Genomic DNA, 13,817 nt, shown 5'->3' with positions numbered 1-13,817 from the left:
TGTGTGTGTGTGTGTGTGTGTGTGTGTGTGTGTGTGTGTGTGTGTGTGTGTGTGTGTGTGTGTGTGTGTGTGTGTGTGTGTGTGTGTGTGTGTGTGTGTGTGTGTGTGTGTGTGTGTGTGTGTGTGTGTGTGTGTGTGTGTGTGTGTGTGTCCTAAACACATTGACAGCTTTGAAACGCAACTGAGAGTGGCAATAATCCTCACGTAAACAGACCTCCCAGCTGCTGACACACGCACACACACACAGTACAGGACTGACCATTCCTTCCATTTTTTTTCTTCTGTGGATTTCGAAACGCATGACCCGTTCCTGCTGTGTTGAATTTATGACTGAGAGTGAGCCGACCCATTCCTGACCAGACAGTCCACTTCCAGAACCTTACAACACCCCGTACTCTGTCTCTCTCTGTCTCTCTTCCTGTCGGAGTGTGTTTATCCGGAGTACACTGTCAATTCCTCTGTGTTTATTTAACCCAGAGAGACAGACTGCACATTTCGGGGGTACTGACAGACCCGCAAGCGCCCATTTATGATCACAGGTCCATTTGGGTTCTAATTGTACGCTCTTTTTTTTTAAATGACACTCAAGGATTCGACTGTGGAGGAAAGACCTCTGCTCCCAAATGACTCGTTTTTAAAATAGTTTGGAAACTGTACACCTACTGTTATAGAAACCAGTCTGTGGTTTTTATATGGTGTTTTTTTATGTGGTATTTTATATGCTGCGTAAACCATGTTATGCTTTGCTGTTATGAAAAGGTCAGGGGTTTTCAGCCTGTGGGTTACAACCCCTGAGGGGGTTTGGCATGCAGATTATTTTCTAAAATGTTATCTCACAGTAACTATAGTTTGTGCCACAGTTAAGTTAATTCAACAGTAAATCTTTGTTAACCATCAATCACTTGTACAACATGGATGAATGGTGGCCTATCAAAAAGCCAGTCATATTAAAGCCTGTCAAAGATGTGGAGGTTCAACAGCAAGATCCATCAAAAAGCACCACGCAAACAACACAACGGGTGTCGCTGCCCTCAGACCCAAGACAGAAACGCAACACTCAAACAATCAACCTTTGGAATGTCAAGGACCCCCAGTTTGCTATGCTCTGGGCCTCGCACCCCCCATTTAATGCCTTTTCGGGACAAATATTTTTAAGAAAACATTTCATTGACACCTCATTAATAGTAGGTTCATGCTGTTATTCACACTTTCACAGTGAAAGATCAACCTGGTTCTAAATCAATGTTATTGTTATATACCGTAGCACAGAGGTTCTTTTTAGCACCTTTAAGATGGGTGCTATAAGGCACCAAAAGATGTTCCCCTATGGTTTGTAAACACACTTTAATGCAGAAGTAAATATGCAACTTGCCTATACTCCAATAAAGTAAAAGTACCTCAAAATGTTACTTAAGTACAGTACTTAAGTGAATGTTACTTAGTTACTGCCAGCAATGTAGAAGCTCAGAGCACGCCGCGAAGTGACGCACCGTCGCTAGTATAAAATACAAAGAGTGGTTAAAATTATTGTGATTCTACACTATATTAACTTATTTAGCTGGGGACCCCCTGATACGTTTATTTAAATTTTAATGATAATCAGGTAATTGATTTAATTGAATCAATACATTAATTAAATTAAATAAATGTAGGCTAATTAAGTTTAATTAAGCATTATGTTACGCTTTAGCTATTGAAAAATAGAAGATCTACAAGTTCATAGCGCGCCACCGAGTGGCGCGCTACGAGCTTGTAGGTCTGCTATTTTTGAAAAATCAAAGAACGATTGACATAGAAACATAGCTTTTTGAAGTTTTTCAGAAAACTGTCATGATGTAGTAGACATTTTTAGAATCTGATCTCAGGTCAGAATGGGTTAATAGTGTTGATGATCAGAATCAGATTATTTCGTATTGATCGTTCAACTAGACATGCTCCCGAGAACGCACTGATTGGCTGCTGTGATAAGCGATGAGCCGCCAAAGCTTTCCTGACGCCATGTGATTTATATCCTTCATCCTACTTCCTGCTGGTTTAACTTCCTGTTTCCTGTGTCCGCAGGCCAATGGAATTCCAGTGTGTCAGTTCCACTGGGAGCTGAAGAGAGCGGAGCGGGAATGTCGGCTATACCTGGAGAAAGAGCAACCGTATAGTGCAGGTAAACACGCACGCACGCACGCATGCTCGCTTACTTACTTGCTTATGGCTGTCCATCGATTTCGATGATGCCGTTGCTCCAAGCGTGGGTTATTGAGGGGGGGTTGCGACGGTGCCATTGCATGTGGCTATGCAGGCCAATGTGTGAGCCGTATGAATTGCCACATGTGGGGCAGATTAAGTCCTCAGATGAGGGGAGGTCCTCTGCAGCACGCTGGTGTCGCTGTATGGTCCAAAAGTGTGCAGACATTCCATGACAAATGGTAAATGGTGCATTTATATAGCGCCTTTATCCAAGGCGCTTTACAGAGATTGTGCATTACATTCACCCATTCACACACACATTCATACACCGATTGCAGCGGAAGCCATGCAAGGTACCAACCAGCACATTTGGGGTTCAGTGTCTTGCCCAAGGACACTTCGACATGTGGACAGGAGGAGCCGGAATTCGAACCGCCGACCCATGGATCATTGGACGACCTGCTCTACCTCCTGAGCCACAGTCGCCCATGACGCTACTGTGAGGGGTATTTTGGTTCTCTTATCATTTTGTTTTTTCGACCGCGAGAAGGGGCGGCCCGGCAGCTGCGGTAAGCTGCCCGGGCGAAGCGGAACAGAGCATTTTTAGGCCACCTTTTCTAGGCCCTTCCCGTCTCAGGGTGAGCAGAGCGGAGCTGCTCAGTCACGTGCGAGAAGCTGCCCGGGGAGACACACTGTTCCATCCTGTGCCTCAGCGACCTGCACTCCAACGCCACCTATACGTGCATGCAGGGTTAGACTAGATACTGCCAGTCACATCCTTGACCTGTACCAGCCGTCCTTCCCCATCCCCGCAGGACTTGAACGGGGGGGGGGGGGGGGGGGGGGGGGGGGGGGGTTATGGTGGGGATTGAGGGGGAGCAAAAGCCTGCGCAGTGAGTTGATTTGAGCGGTGGTAGGGGCTGCGCAGTCCCTACCCACACTGTTGTATCTTGGCCCCATACGACATCATGCCTCCAGTGGCATGATGATGACTCATGATGACCTTCTGCCATGTGGGGTTGCAGAGGACTGCCAGAGCACCAGTCTGTTGGTGAGACTGCCTATGCAGGTCTTTCGACACAGATTTTTCATTAGGGGTTTTCTCCCGTATAGCGGCCTATATCCAAAGGTTAACCAGTATAGACACTGGTCAGTAGACACTGTTCAGTAGACACTGAGCTATCCACCTCCGGTGGGGCATCCCATGGGTCTTGGTGATGGAGAGGCTATGTGTACTGGCAAGGAGAGACTTACGCATTCTGCTTTCCATCGCTTGGTTCTTGGTTAACTAGCCAGCGGCAGTTCCTGGAAGCTGCCGCTGCAACTACACCCTTGCTTTTAATTGAACTTATATTTTATTTTGTTATTCATGTCCTCACTGTATTTTTTAATGTTTATGCCTTGCTTTTCTTTTCTTTTTTCTCCATTGCTCTGTAAAGCACTTTGAGCTGCATTTCATGTCATTAAAGGTGCTATACAAATAAGGTTTTATTATTATTATTATTATTATTAACTATCAATCAATCAAGTGCTGCTGCACCTACTTCTGTTTTCAGGTCACACACGGACCCGAAGCAGGAAATACATGTGCACACGCATTCACACATCTGCACACAATGCCCATGTGCATGTACACGTGCACGCCACGCACACACGCACACGTGCATGTGTGTTTGTATATGTTTAGCTACACTGATATGAGCTTTTATTTGCACGGCTCGCAGCTTGTGGACTGTGGGTTTTTCCCACGCGTGTGTGTGTGTGTGTGTGTGTGTGTGTGTGTGTGTGTGTGTGTGTGTGTGTGTGTGTGTGTGTGTGTGTGTGTGTGTGTGTGTGTGTGTGTGTGTGTGTGTGTGTGTGTGTGTGTGTGTGTGTGTGTGTGTGTGTGTGTGTGTGTGTGTGTGTGTGTGTGTGTGTGTGTGTGTGTGTGTGTGTGTGTGTGTGTGCGCACGTGCACTGTATTTCATTCGCCAATTACAGTACAGTATGCATGTGGTTTTGTAGGGAGGTGTCTGTGATATATTTGATATTTTGACATGTAGCTAATGTAGTTCTTCCGGCTTAGTCTTTCATGGATAAATACACCAAGGAAGGCTGTTGATGTAACCTGAGTGATTGGGTCATCTCCTATAGACAAACAGGTGTTAATATTCAGTGATAATTTGTTCATGAAATTCATGATTAGCCTTTTGCCATTAGAGCAGAAAAATCAGTATGTGAAATAAATACATTTGTATCATCTGAGAAAAGTACAGGAAACAAGGAGGAGTAATTTTCATTACTATAAATCAGAAGAGTGGGCCTAGTAAGAGCCCTGGTTAACCCATGAGCTTGTAGGTCTGCTATTTTTGAAAACCCGTGAAAATGTGGCGCAACATTTTTAACTAAAATATTGGCTTCTGGGGGGTCTCTGGAACTACATATTCTGAGATGGGGGTCCGTGGCCCATTAGAGATAATTCTGGGGGTCCTTGACATGAAAAAGGTTGAGCACCACTGACATAGAAACATGGGTTTTTCAGTTGCTTTTTAGGATTTAGAAGCCTTTTTTTCCAGTCCAAAATGGGTTAAGGTGGCACTCTTTGATGACTTACCATTATGACAAATTGTTGACTTTACTGTATGTAATTAAAAAAACATGTATTAGTGATTCCAGCAAATACATAGTGTATTAACTTTTGAAGAAGAATATACATAATTAACAGTATCAAATTCTTTAGATAAGTCAAGCAAAATTCCCAAAGCATATTAAGTATTATTGAATGCAGTATGCATTTTATTAACCAATTGAAGTATAGCCATTTCTGTACGGCATAGAGTAGCGCAAACGTCGATCACTCTCTGCTGATTTCGGATCGTCTGCATCTTTGTTAAATTGACACACACATGCACACACACGCTCCTCTCTCTCTCTGTCGCTCTAATTAATCAGTCTCATGCCAGGAGCTGCTTATGCCATAGAAAGGTGGACCCCAGGCTACTAAATACACTATGGTCTCCAGATTTGTAAACAGGAACTACTTTAGCAACTTTAAAGTCATTGGGTATTATTCCAGTTTCTAGAGATTTTGTGAAGATGTGGGTCAAAGGCTTACATAATTGAATGTCTAGTTTTGATGATTTGAAGATTAAGATCTGACCTCATCATGACCAGCAGCTGAGTCTTTCAGAAGTATAATTATTTCCATGATTTCCTTCTTGAAACTCTGAATAGAAGGATGGTGATCTGTCAGAAACTCTGAATAGAAGGATGGTGATCTGTCAGAAACTCTGAATAGAACGATGGTGATCTGTCAGAAACTCTGAATAGAAGGATGGGGATCTGTCAGAAACTCTGAATAGAAGGATGGTGATCTGTCAGAAACTCTGAATAGAAGGATGGTGATGTGTCAGAAACTCTGAATAGAAGGATGGGGATCTGTCAGAAACTCTGAATAGAAGGATGGGGATCTGTCAGAAACTCTGAATAGAAGGATGGTGATCTGTCAGAAACTCATGGAGAACCGGCTGCAAGACTTATCCTCTGATAGAACTGTACCAATAGTAACAAACTAATTGTTAAAAGCATATGCGGTCAGATACTGTAGGTCAGGTTGCGTAGAACCCAGGATCACATTAGATAATTGACACAGTGTCAGGAACACCTCAGTATTTGGACCCGTATGCAGAATAATCCAGGCAACAACGACTTGCACTCAAGCACTTTTATTTTAACTCAGAAAACCCTCCCAGGGCATATATAACATAAAGTCCCACTCTTGGGGAAACACAGTGTTATAATTGAGCAACCTAACTAATAACACAGAGTCCCTAATATACCTCCATGCTCATTAACCAAAGTCTCTTCAGCTTAGAAGCACAGGTGGACACAGTCTCACAATCAGCCAGGGGAAGGGAGGCAACAGAGGGGCAAAGGTAGGGACGGCGGTCCAGGCGTGGTACGTCCTAGGACAGGACGTGACACACAGGGGTGAAAAATGGGTTACAACATCGTGGGATAAATTTAAAAGAAACAAAAAGAAGTGCAGATGAATGAGGTCCACTAACTGGCTGCATCCCAAGTTCCCAACATCCAGTGGCACCCGCCGTTCATGCAATAATATCATCATACTTCATAGTGGAGTGCAGATCCTCACAGGCTAGAATAATGCACTGTAGCTACAGTGGTTCCCTAACAGTGGGTCGGGACCCATTTGTGGGTCACAGACCCATTTTACAGGTCACAACTCGAGTAAAAATATGTATATATATATATTTATTTTTCCTACATTTAACTCTTATGTGCCAAGTATACACCGATTGATTTATACTGATCCAAGCAGTGGGGGGGGGGGGGGGAGCTTGGTGCTCATTGGGTGGGGATATTATTGTTTCCGAAGCATCCATGTGGCCAACTTGTTCAGCTCATTCGTCTGATTAGCTGATTACACTTATAGTTGTACTGCTATAGAGGCCTTATATTGTGTGTGTGTGTGTGTGTGTGTTATCTTTTTTCCCTCTGTGTTAAGCATGTGCAGCAGTTATATCTGGTTGGGCCATATAATGTAACCTAATTCTGATCAGTGTTTGGGTCTATTGTATTACGCCTCTTGTGCAGATCCAAATAAAATAATTCAAATGTGTGTGTGCGTCGTGTGTCCAGGTTGTCGTGGTGAGTGGGACAACATCACCTGTTGGAAGAATGCAGCAGTGGATGAGGTCATGGTGCTGTCCTGTCCCTCCGCTCTCCTCCATCTGTTTGGAAAAAATGGTAAGGCCCCGTCCTCAGTCCTTAGTACACACACACACACACACACACAAATTCTCAGGGATTCTGCGGAGGAGACATACTGTACAATACGGTTGTACAGTATACAGTGCGGTTCAAAGCTTTGCTCAAAGGCACAGTGGTTGTTGTTGCAGACCGTATATACGTGCTAATCTTTTAAACGTTCACAGCTGTAACAGGGATCGCATTCCAAAGTTCCGAGGCCCATTAAAGGAAGAGGAAAGCTTTATAGTGTGGTGTGCCTGGCCCGGGGTCTCGTATCTAGTGTCGTGTGCCTGGCCCGGGGTCTCGTATCTAGTGTGGTGTGCCTGGCCCGGGGTCTCGTATCTAGTGTCGTGTGCCTGGCCCGGGGTCTCGTATCTAGTGTCGTGTGCCTGGCCCGGGGTCTCGTATCTAGTGTCGTGTGCCTGGCCCGGGGTCTCGTATCTAGTGTCGTGTGCCTGGCCCGGGGTCTCGTATCTAGTGTCGTGTGCCTGGCCCGGGGTCTCGTATCTAGTGTCGTGTGCCTGGCCCGGGGTCTCGTATCTAGTGTCGTGTGCCTGGCCCGGGGTCTCGTGTCCTGTTGGTCAACAAGGTCACCAGACAAACCTCCGTGACTCCGTCTCTCTACCCGTGACCATCCCGCCACCTCGTCTGTCACCGCTTCCCTTCTCCCCTCATCCCCCCCTCCCCCCCTCATCCTCTTCCCTTCTCCCCTCATCCATCACCTGCACATCGCCCCTTTCTTCTTCTCCTCCTTTGATCCACGTTGCATCCTTTCATTCTTTGCTTTTTATCTCTATCCTCTTTTCTCTGCCCTTGTGTTCTGTCTTTCCCTCGGGCTGTCTGCTTCCCTTTCCTCTCCCATCAGCCTGACCTTCTCTAGCCCTCCCTTCATTCCTCCGTCCATCCCTCCCTCCCTCCATCCCTCCCTGCATCCCTCCCTGCATCCCTCCCTCCATCCCTCCCTTCATTCATCCCTCTATCTCTCCTTTCATCCATCCCTCCCTCCTCCTGTGCACGAGGATGCTTACACACACCAAAGCCCTTGTAGTGGTGCCGGTCCACGGGAGAGTGAACTGAATAGAAGTCTGGAAGGGACAAGAAAGTGTCCGAAATACTTATTTTAGGACACAGAGTACAGGAAACCAAATTCTGAGAGCAAAGTGTGAGGCTGATCAGTCCAGCGGTGTTTGAGATGACCTGCGGACAGATGGACAAATGGACTCATTGACGCACAGGGGGGGGGGGGGAACATAACCTCTGTCTCCCGGCCTGGCGGCTTCGTGTAGATGATAAATGTAACGATATGGTGACGACAGCTGTGAATATCTACCAGATGTTTCTGAATGAATCCTCTCACACCGCGTCGTCTGTCAGCACTCACACCTCTCTCTCTCTCTCTCTCTCTCTCTCTCACACATATGCTCACGCACACCCTCTGCAGTGCTTTCTTCTCCTCTTAGAAATGCATTACTTCTGAAAGAATTGTGCTTCACACACACATCCCGAGAGATAGCCAGACGTCCAGAGACATCCTCTGGCATCCAAATAAAATTCTGGAACACATAAACAACACCCAGGGTTCAGAGTCGGCCATCGGGCTCAAACTTTTATCCCTGAGTCACACACAATGACACACACACACACACATGCAAAATAACAATAATAATAATAAATTAGGGATGCACCGAAAGGGAAATTCTTGGCCGAAACCGAATACCGAATATAGGAAACAGTTGGCCGAAAACTGAATTCCGAATATGATTAATATTGTATATCTTTTTTCCTACCATTGCTGCCTGATTTATGGCAAAATAAATGGTTATGGCAAAACTTAACTCAAATAATAATCACTATTATGGGTCCATAAAACATTTATTAAGCTCTTTTGAATGCATCAATTGCATACACTATTTGGCGATATATTTTCTGGCCGAAAATGCATTGCCATTTACTGCCGAATGTTTTCTGCGGCCGAATATTCGGTGCATCACTAATAATAATAATAATAATAATAATAATAATCTAGTCTCTGTCTCACTTTCTGTCTCTCTCTGTCTTTCTCAGGTAGCATGAGCAGGAACTGTACCGAGCAGGGATGGTCTCGCAGGTACCCCAGTGTCTTCACAGCCTGCTACTCTGAGGAGTCAGAGGACCCCAACAAGGTTGGTCTGAGACACATTCTCCTTTATCCTGCTATTCTGAGAGGAGTCGAAGACCCCAACAAGGTTGGTCTAATTAAGACACTTTCTTCTTGTTCTTTGTCACAGCAAGAATTGATACTGTCAGTGTGTCCGAGAGGAGTTCACACAGAATGTAGAAAAAACAGGAAGCTCATCAGTAAACAGAACAGGATGAAAAATGATACACAAACACTGCAGAACACAGAACACACTCGAGTGGTTCTCAACTGCGGTCCATAGGGAGTATATTGCAGGTTTTATATTCAGTATTTTAGCCGTGACGTGAGCGCCCCCTTCAGAGATACAACCGGGTCCCACTTTTGTGTCGCTCATCATCTGGCAATAATCTTTGCTATACAGATTATTTGTTCACTAACAGGAGTTTGTTTCCCTGTCTTTCCAGCTCACATTTTCAGATCAGAACACCGCAAAGGCTTAAAATGTATAGTTAGGGGTTTGTGTTCAGGTCAGAGTTAGGGTTAAGCGGTTATGGTATCCTGCCAAGTATAGTAACACAAACATCCGTGAGTGAGTGAGGAAGTGAGTGAGTGAGTGAGTGTGCATGTGAGAACATGCGTATGCGTGCGTGCGTGCGTAGGTGTGCTGGGTATAGTTGTAAATAATGGAGTGTGATATTTAATTTCCGTCATCGGGGTTGTTTCATGATAAGAACACGAGGCAACACGTACGTAGCACAGTGGCTGTGTCTGTGTTCTTATCAGCCGGTCTGACACAGCTGGAGTTAAACTGACCCAGAGAGGAGGTGAACAGAACATACGCGTCTCTGACGGCACTAAATAGAGGGTATGCGCGTGACTTCATCATCAAACCAGGAAGATATGCAGGAACGCCTACCTAGGGCTGGGGCGGTATGGGATTTTTATTACTGCGGTTATTGCCGGCCCCCATACCGCCGGTATGGCGGTTATTACCGGGGGGGGGAATAATAAGAGGGCTAATAAAAGTTACAGGTATGGTGTGTGCGATATTAATTGTGAGATTACCATAATGACGGTAATCATTAAAGGACCACTTTTGAACCTATCTTCATATAATAGGTCCTCACTAATAGTCATGATAAAATGGCACGTTTCTTTCTACTCGGTCTGTGTCACATAGGAGGCCTAATCTAATTGAATACCCCTGCCATAAAGCATTACACTTGTTTACAAGAGGGTCCACCATTTTCAATTCATCATATCATTTTGTACACTATGCACTTCTATAAAGCCAAAAACAGGAAATCATCATAAAGGAGGTAAAAAGGGGGAAAACGTATACAGTGAGGGGGGAAAGGGATGGGTGGAGTCAAGGGATTTACATCTTAATGACAGTTGGTAGGGCGTTCCACATTTTTGTGGCATAGGAGTGAAATTAATTTAGGTGGACCCTCTTGTAAACAAGTGTCCACTCACAGTTAACAGTCTTTGTATTGAGTTGTGCTTGAAATGTAGTGTAATTCTGCAAACTGTTAATAAATATTTTAATCAATCAATCAATCAATCAATCCTTGTTTGTGCCGAATCTGGGTTGCACATGGTTTTTTGAACTCCCTCTGGTGTTGTTGTGTTGCTGGCATGATTAGACTGACTGAGCGTCAAAAAACGTTTTTTTTTTTTTTTTTTTAACCGCGGTAATGAACCCGATACCGCGGTATGCGTTACATACCGGCGGTATGGCGGTATTGCGGTTATTGCACCCAGCCCTACGCCTACCTAGGAGTGCCAAAAAAACTACTTTCCTGGCCTTGACAGACACATACATCCACACAGAAAAGTCCTATCTGATTGCATTAAACAATGTTAAACTCACTTTGCATTTGCCACTCGATGTGCCATTCACTTTAAGCATGCGCATACCCTCTATTATCAGCTGGTGGAAAAAGTACTCAAATGTTTTACTTAGGTAAAAGTATAAATACTGCAATGTATTGTAGATGTAGTCCGTTACAAGTAAAAGTCCCGTATTCAAAATGTACTCGAGTGAAAGTATCGGCATGGAAGTACTCATTATTTGCAGAAGGCCCCATTTCACGAGTTCAAAATGTGTACAAGATCTTTTGAAAATATAATATATATATATTATATATTTTCAAATGGCCGAAATATACAGTAGCGTTGAAGTGGTTAATGTATTTTTTCTAATAAAACAAAAATATCTCCAAAGAAACTAGTAACTAAGGTCTTCAAATAATTGTAGTGGAGTAAAAGTACACATTTTGGCTCTGAGATGTAGCGGAGTATATAATAAGTAGACGTACAGTATTATTGGAAATTGGAAATACTCGCGCAAAGTACAAATACCTCAACATTGTACTTACTTACAGTACTTAACCCATTCTGGGCGGGAGCCCCTTTTTCATGTTTTAACTAAGCATTCTGTTATACTTTAGCTATTGAAAAATAGCAGATCTACAAGCTCATAGCTTGTAGGTCTGCTATTTATGAAAAATCGCAAAAATGTGGCACAAATCTTTTAATATTCTTTCAGAAGACTTTTCGACGTCAGGCCTAAATTGGTTAAGTACATGTACTTAGTTACTTTACACCACTCCTAATTATGACCTCGCTATAAGCTCATCACTATTGCTGAAATTATGATTCCTTAACGGCCATTAAAACCGGGGAAAGCATCCGTGTCATTTTAGATTGTAACAAGTTCTATTTTTGAGCATTTTTGAAGATTCTTGAAAGTGTGAGAACTACTGAGTTTAGAAGAAAGAAATGGACAGGAGTGGAGAATTCCTTCTGTGTTTGTTCAGTGTGTTGTTGGTCTGGGGAAACTCACGTCTGTACATTCAGGGGGTTTATATTTGTTTCACTCGTGCAAACCATGCAATACCTCATCTTATACATTCCATTCTCAGCCAGTTGCACAATACGCTTTGTGTTCATATAGTGTTCACAACATGTGAGTTTAATAAAGGTGCACGTAGTCTACACTACACAGCACCGTACTGAACGCATGGGCAGGACACGGTCGCATCACATCAACATCCTATGACAGTGGTTCCCAAAGTGGGTACTTGAGGGAGTTCAAGGGGGTCCCCAGCTCAATTTGAGATAGTTAGGAACCAAATGGTCCATTTGGTTCCATTTGTACACTCTCAAGTTAAATTAACAGTGGTTTTGCTATATAAATTGGGGGTACCAGAGATAGAAATGCCATTAAATCGGTGGTCCGTAGCATAATGCGTGTGATTTGGGGGTCCATGAAATTAATGTTTCGGAATCACTGTTAGAGCCATAAAAATCCTCCTTTATCCTCCTTTTCAAATGAGGGGTCCGTGGCCTAATAAATGTTGATTTGGGGGTCCTTGACACGAAAAGGTTTGGGAACCACTGTCCTATGATACTAAACATGTTTTGTTAAGTATTCGTTCACGAAATACTTCACTCTATGGGAGGCTTTCCTTGGAGTGAAGTATTTCACTCACTTTACTTACAAAACCTTGGTTTCTATAAAGAAACCTTTTTGTTTTGTTAAGTATTCATTCACGAAATACTTCACTCCAAGGAAAGTCTCCCCTAGAGTCAAGTGAATCATTTAGCTCACTTTACTTACAAAACCTTGGTTTCTAAAGAAACCTCGTTTTTTTTTTAACTTTTACTAACATGCACTAGGCGAGAGACAGTTAAATTATTTAGTTATTACTGAACTTCCAGGTTATTGCATGTGGTTCTTCAGGCTGAATAATTTCAGGTCTCTGTATATTTTCTATTAATCAGGCATGAAACATCCAGGTTTTAACCCATTCTGACCGGGCACCCATTTTGGTGTTGGCATCATGTTATGCTTTAGCTATTGAAAAATAGCAGATCTACAAGCTCATATCGCGCCACCGAGTGGCGCGATACGAGCTTGTAGGTCTGCTATTTTTTGAAAAATCGAAGAACGACTGACATTTTTAGAATCTGATCTCAGGTCAGAATGTTTTCATCAGACCAGTGTGTGTCCGGCGGAAACCTCGTATGAATTAAAGCATCATCCGGGAGCTAATATAGTATGACCAATATAGGATAAATGTATTAATATTCAGGAAATATTGTGTTCACATGATGATACTGTTTTTTATGTAGCCCATTCCGCTCTGAAAAAAGACAGCGGTACAGAAGTCCTTACAAAGTGCATTATTTTGGAGTGTTCTGTTCTATATGGTAACCGAAACGCTCGCTACAGCAACCTACTCCAGGCTAGTAAGATCACCGGAGACAAATAATTGCAACTTCAGGACATTTTCAGAAGAAGGGTTACAAGGCCTTGTTTGTGCCAACTGCAGTGGAGAGGTTGAGGGGAGAGAAGAGAGGGGAGGGAGGGAGAGAAAGAGGGAGAGAGAGGTTAATATATGTGAAATCTCTAGACATATCAATATTCCTCACATGGCTCAGCCATGCAGCCTTTCTGTTCTGGATCCTACACATTTCCGTCCATCCTCACCCGTCTGTTTTTCCTCCGCGTCTGCGTGTAGTTTGTGTAACAAGATGTCTCCGCCTTCGTCTGTCTTTCTGTCAGTTCTTGTTGTGTTTGTCGTCTCGTCTCTCTCTCTGCGCCGCGTGCAAATGTTTACGTCTACGTTGTTTTTACAGCGTGACCGAAAGGCCAAGGGATCATATCTGTCTGTGTGTCTGTGAGTCCTCACAACGAAGACCAATCAACAGCTCACGCTGCTATGTGCATCATGACCTCATGGCACGGCCCCGTGTA

At 43.8% G+C, this 13,817-nt stretch overlaps 1 pseudogene across 1 annotated transcript in view; it reads left to right on the top strand.

Annotated features, from left to right (window-relative positions):
- Positions 1-13,817, top strand: part of LOC310867959 (vasoactive intestinal polypeptide receptor 2-like) — a 55,987-nt pseudogene that overhangs the window by 22,480 nt on the left and 19,690 nt on the right. The window contains exons 2-4 of the transcript XR_014571070.1: positions 2,062-2,158; positions 6,823-6,930; positions 8,998-9,095. The product of XR_014571070.1 is annotated as a vasoactive intestinal polypeptide receptor 2-like (transcript). The remainder of the gene's footprint in view (positions 1-2,061; positions 2,159-6,822; positions 6,931-8,997; positions 9,096-13,817) is intronic.

Source organism: Protomyctophum parallelum (assembly GCF_964188405.1).
Source record: "Protomyctophum parallelum genome assembly, chromosome: 12".
Classification (NCBI taxonomy): domain Eukaryota; kingdom Metazoa; phylum Chordata; class Actinopteri; order Myctophiformes; family Myctophidae; genus Protomyctophum; species Protomyctophum parallelum.
Note: the sequence above shows the minus strand (reverse complement) of the source record. Positions and strands in the feature narration are given on the sequence as shown.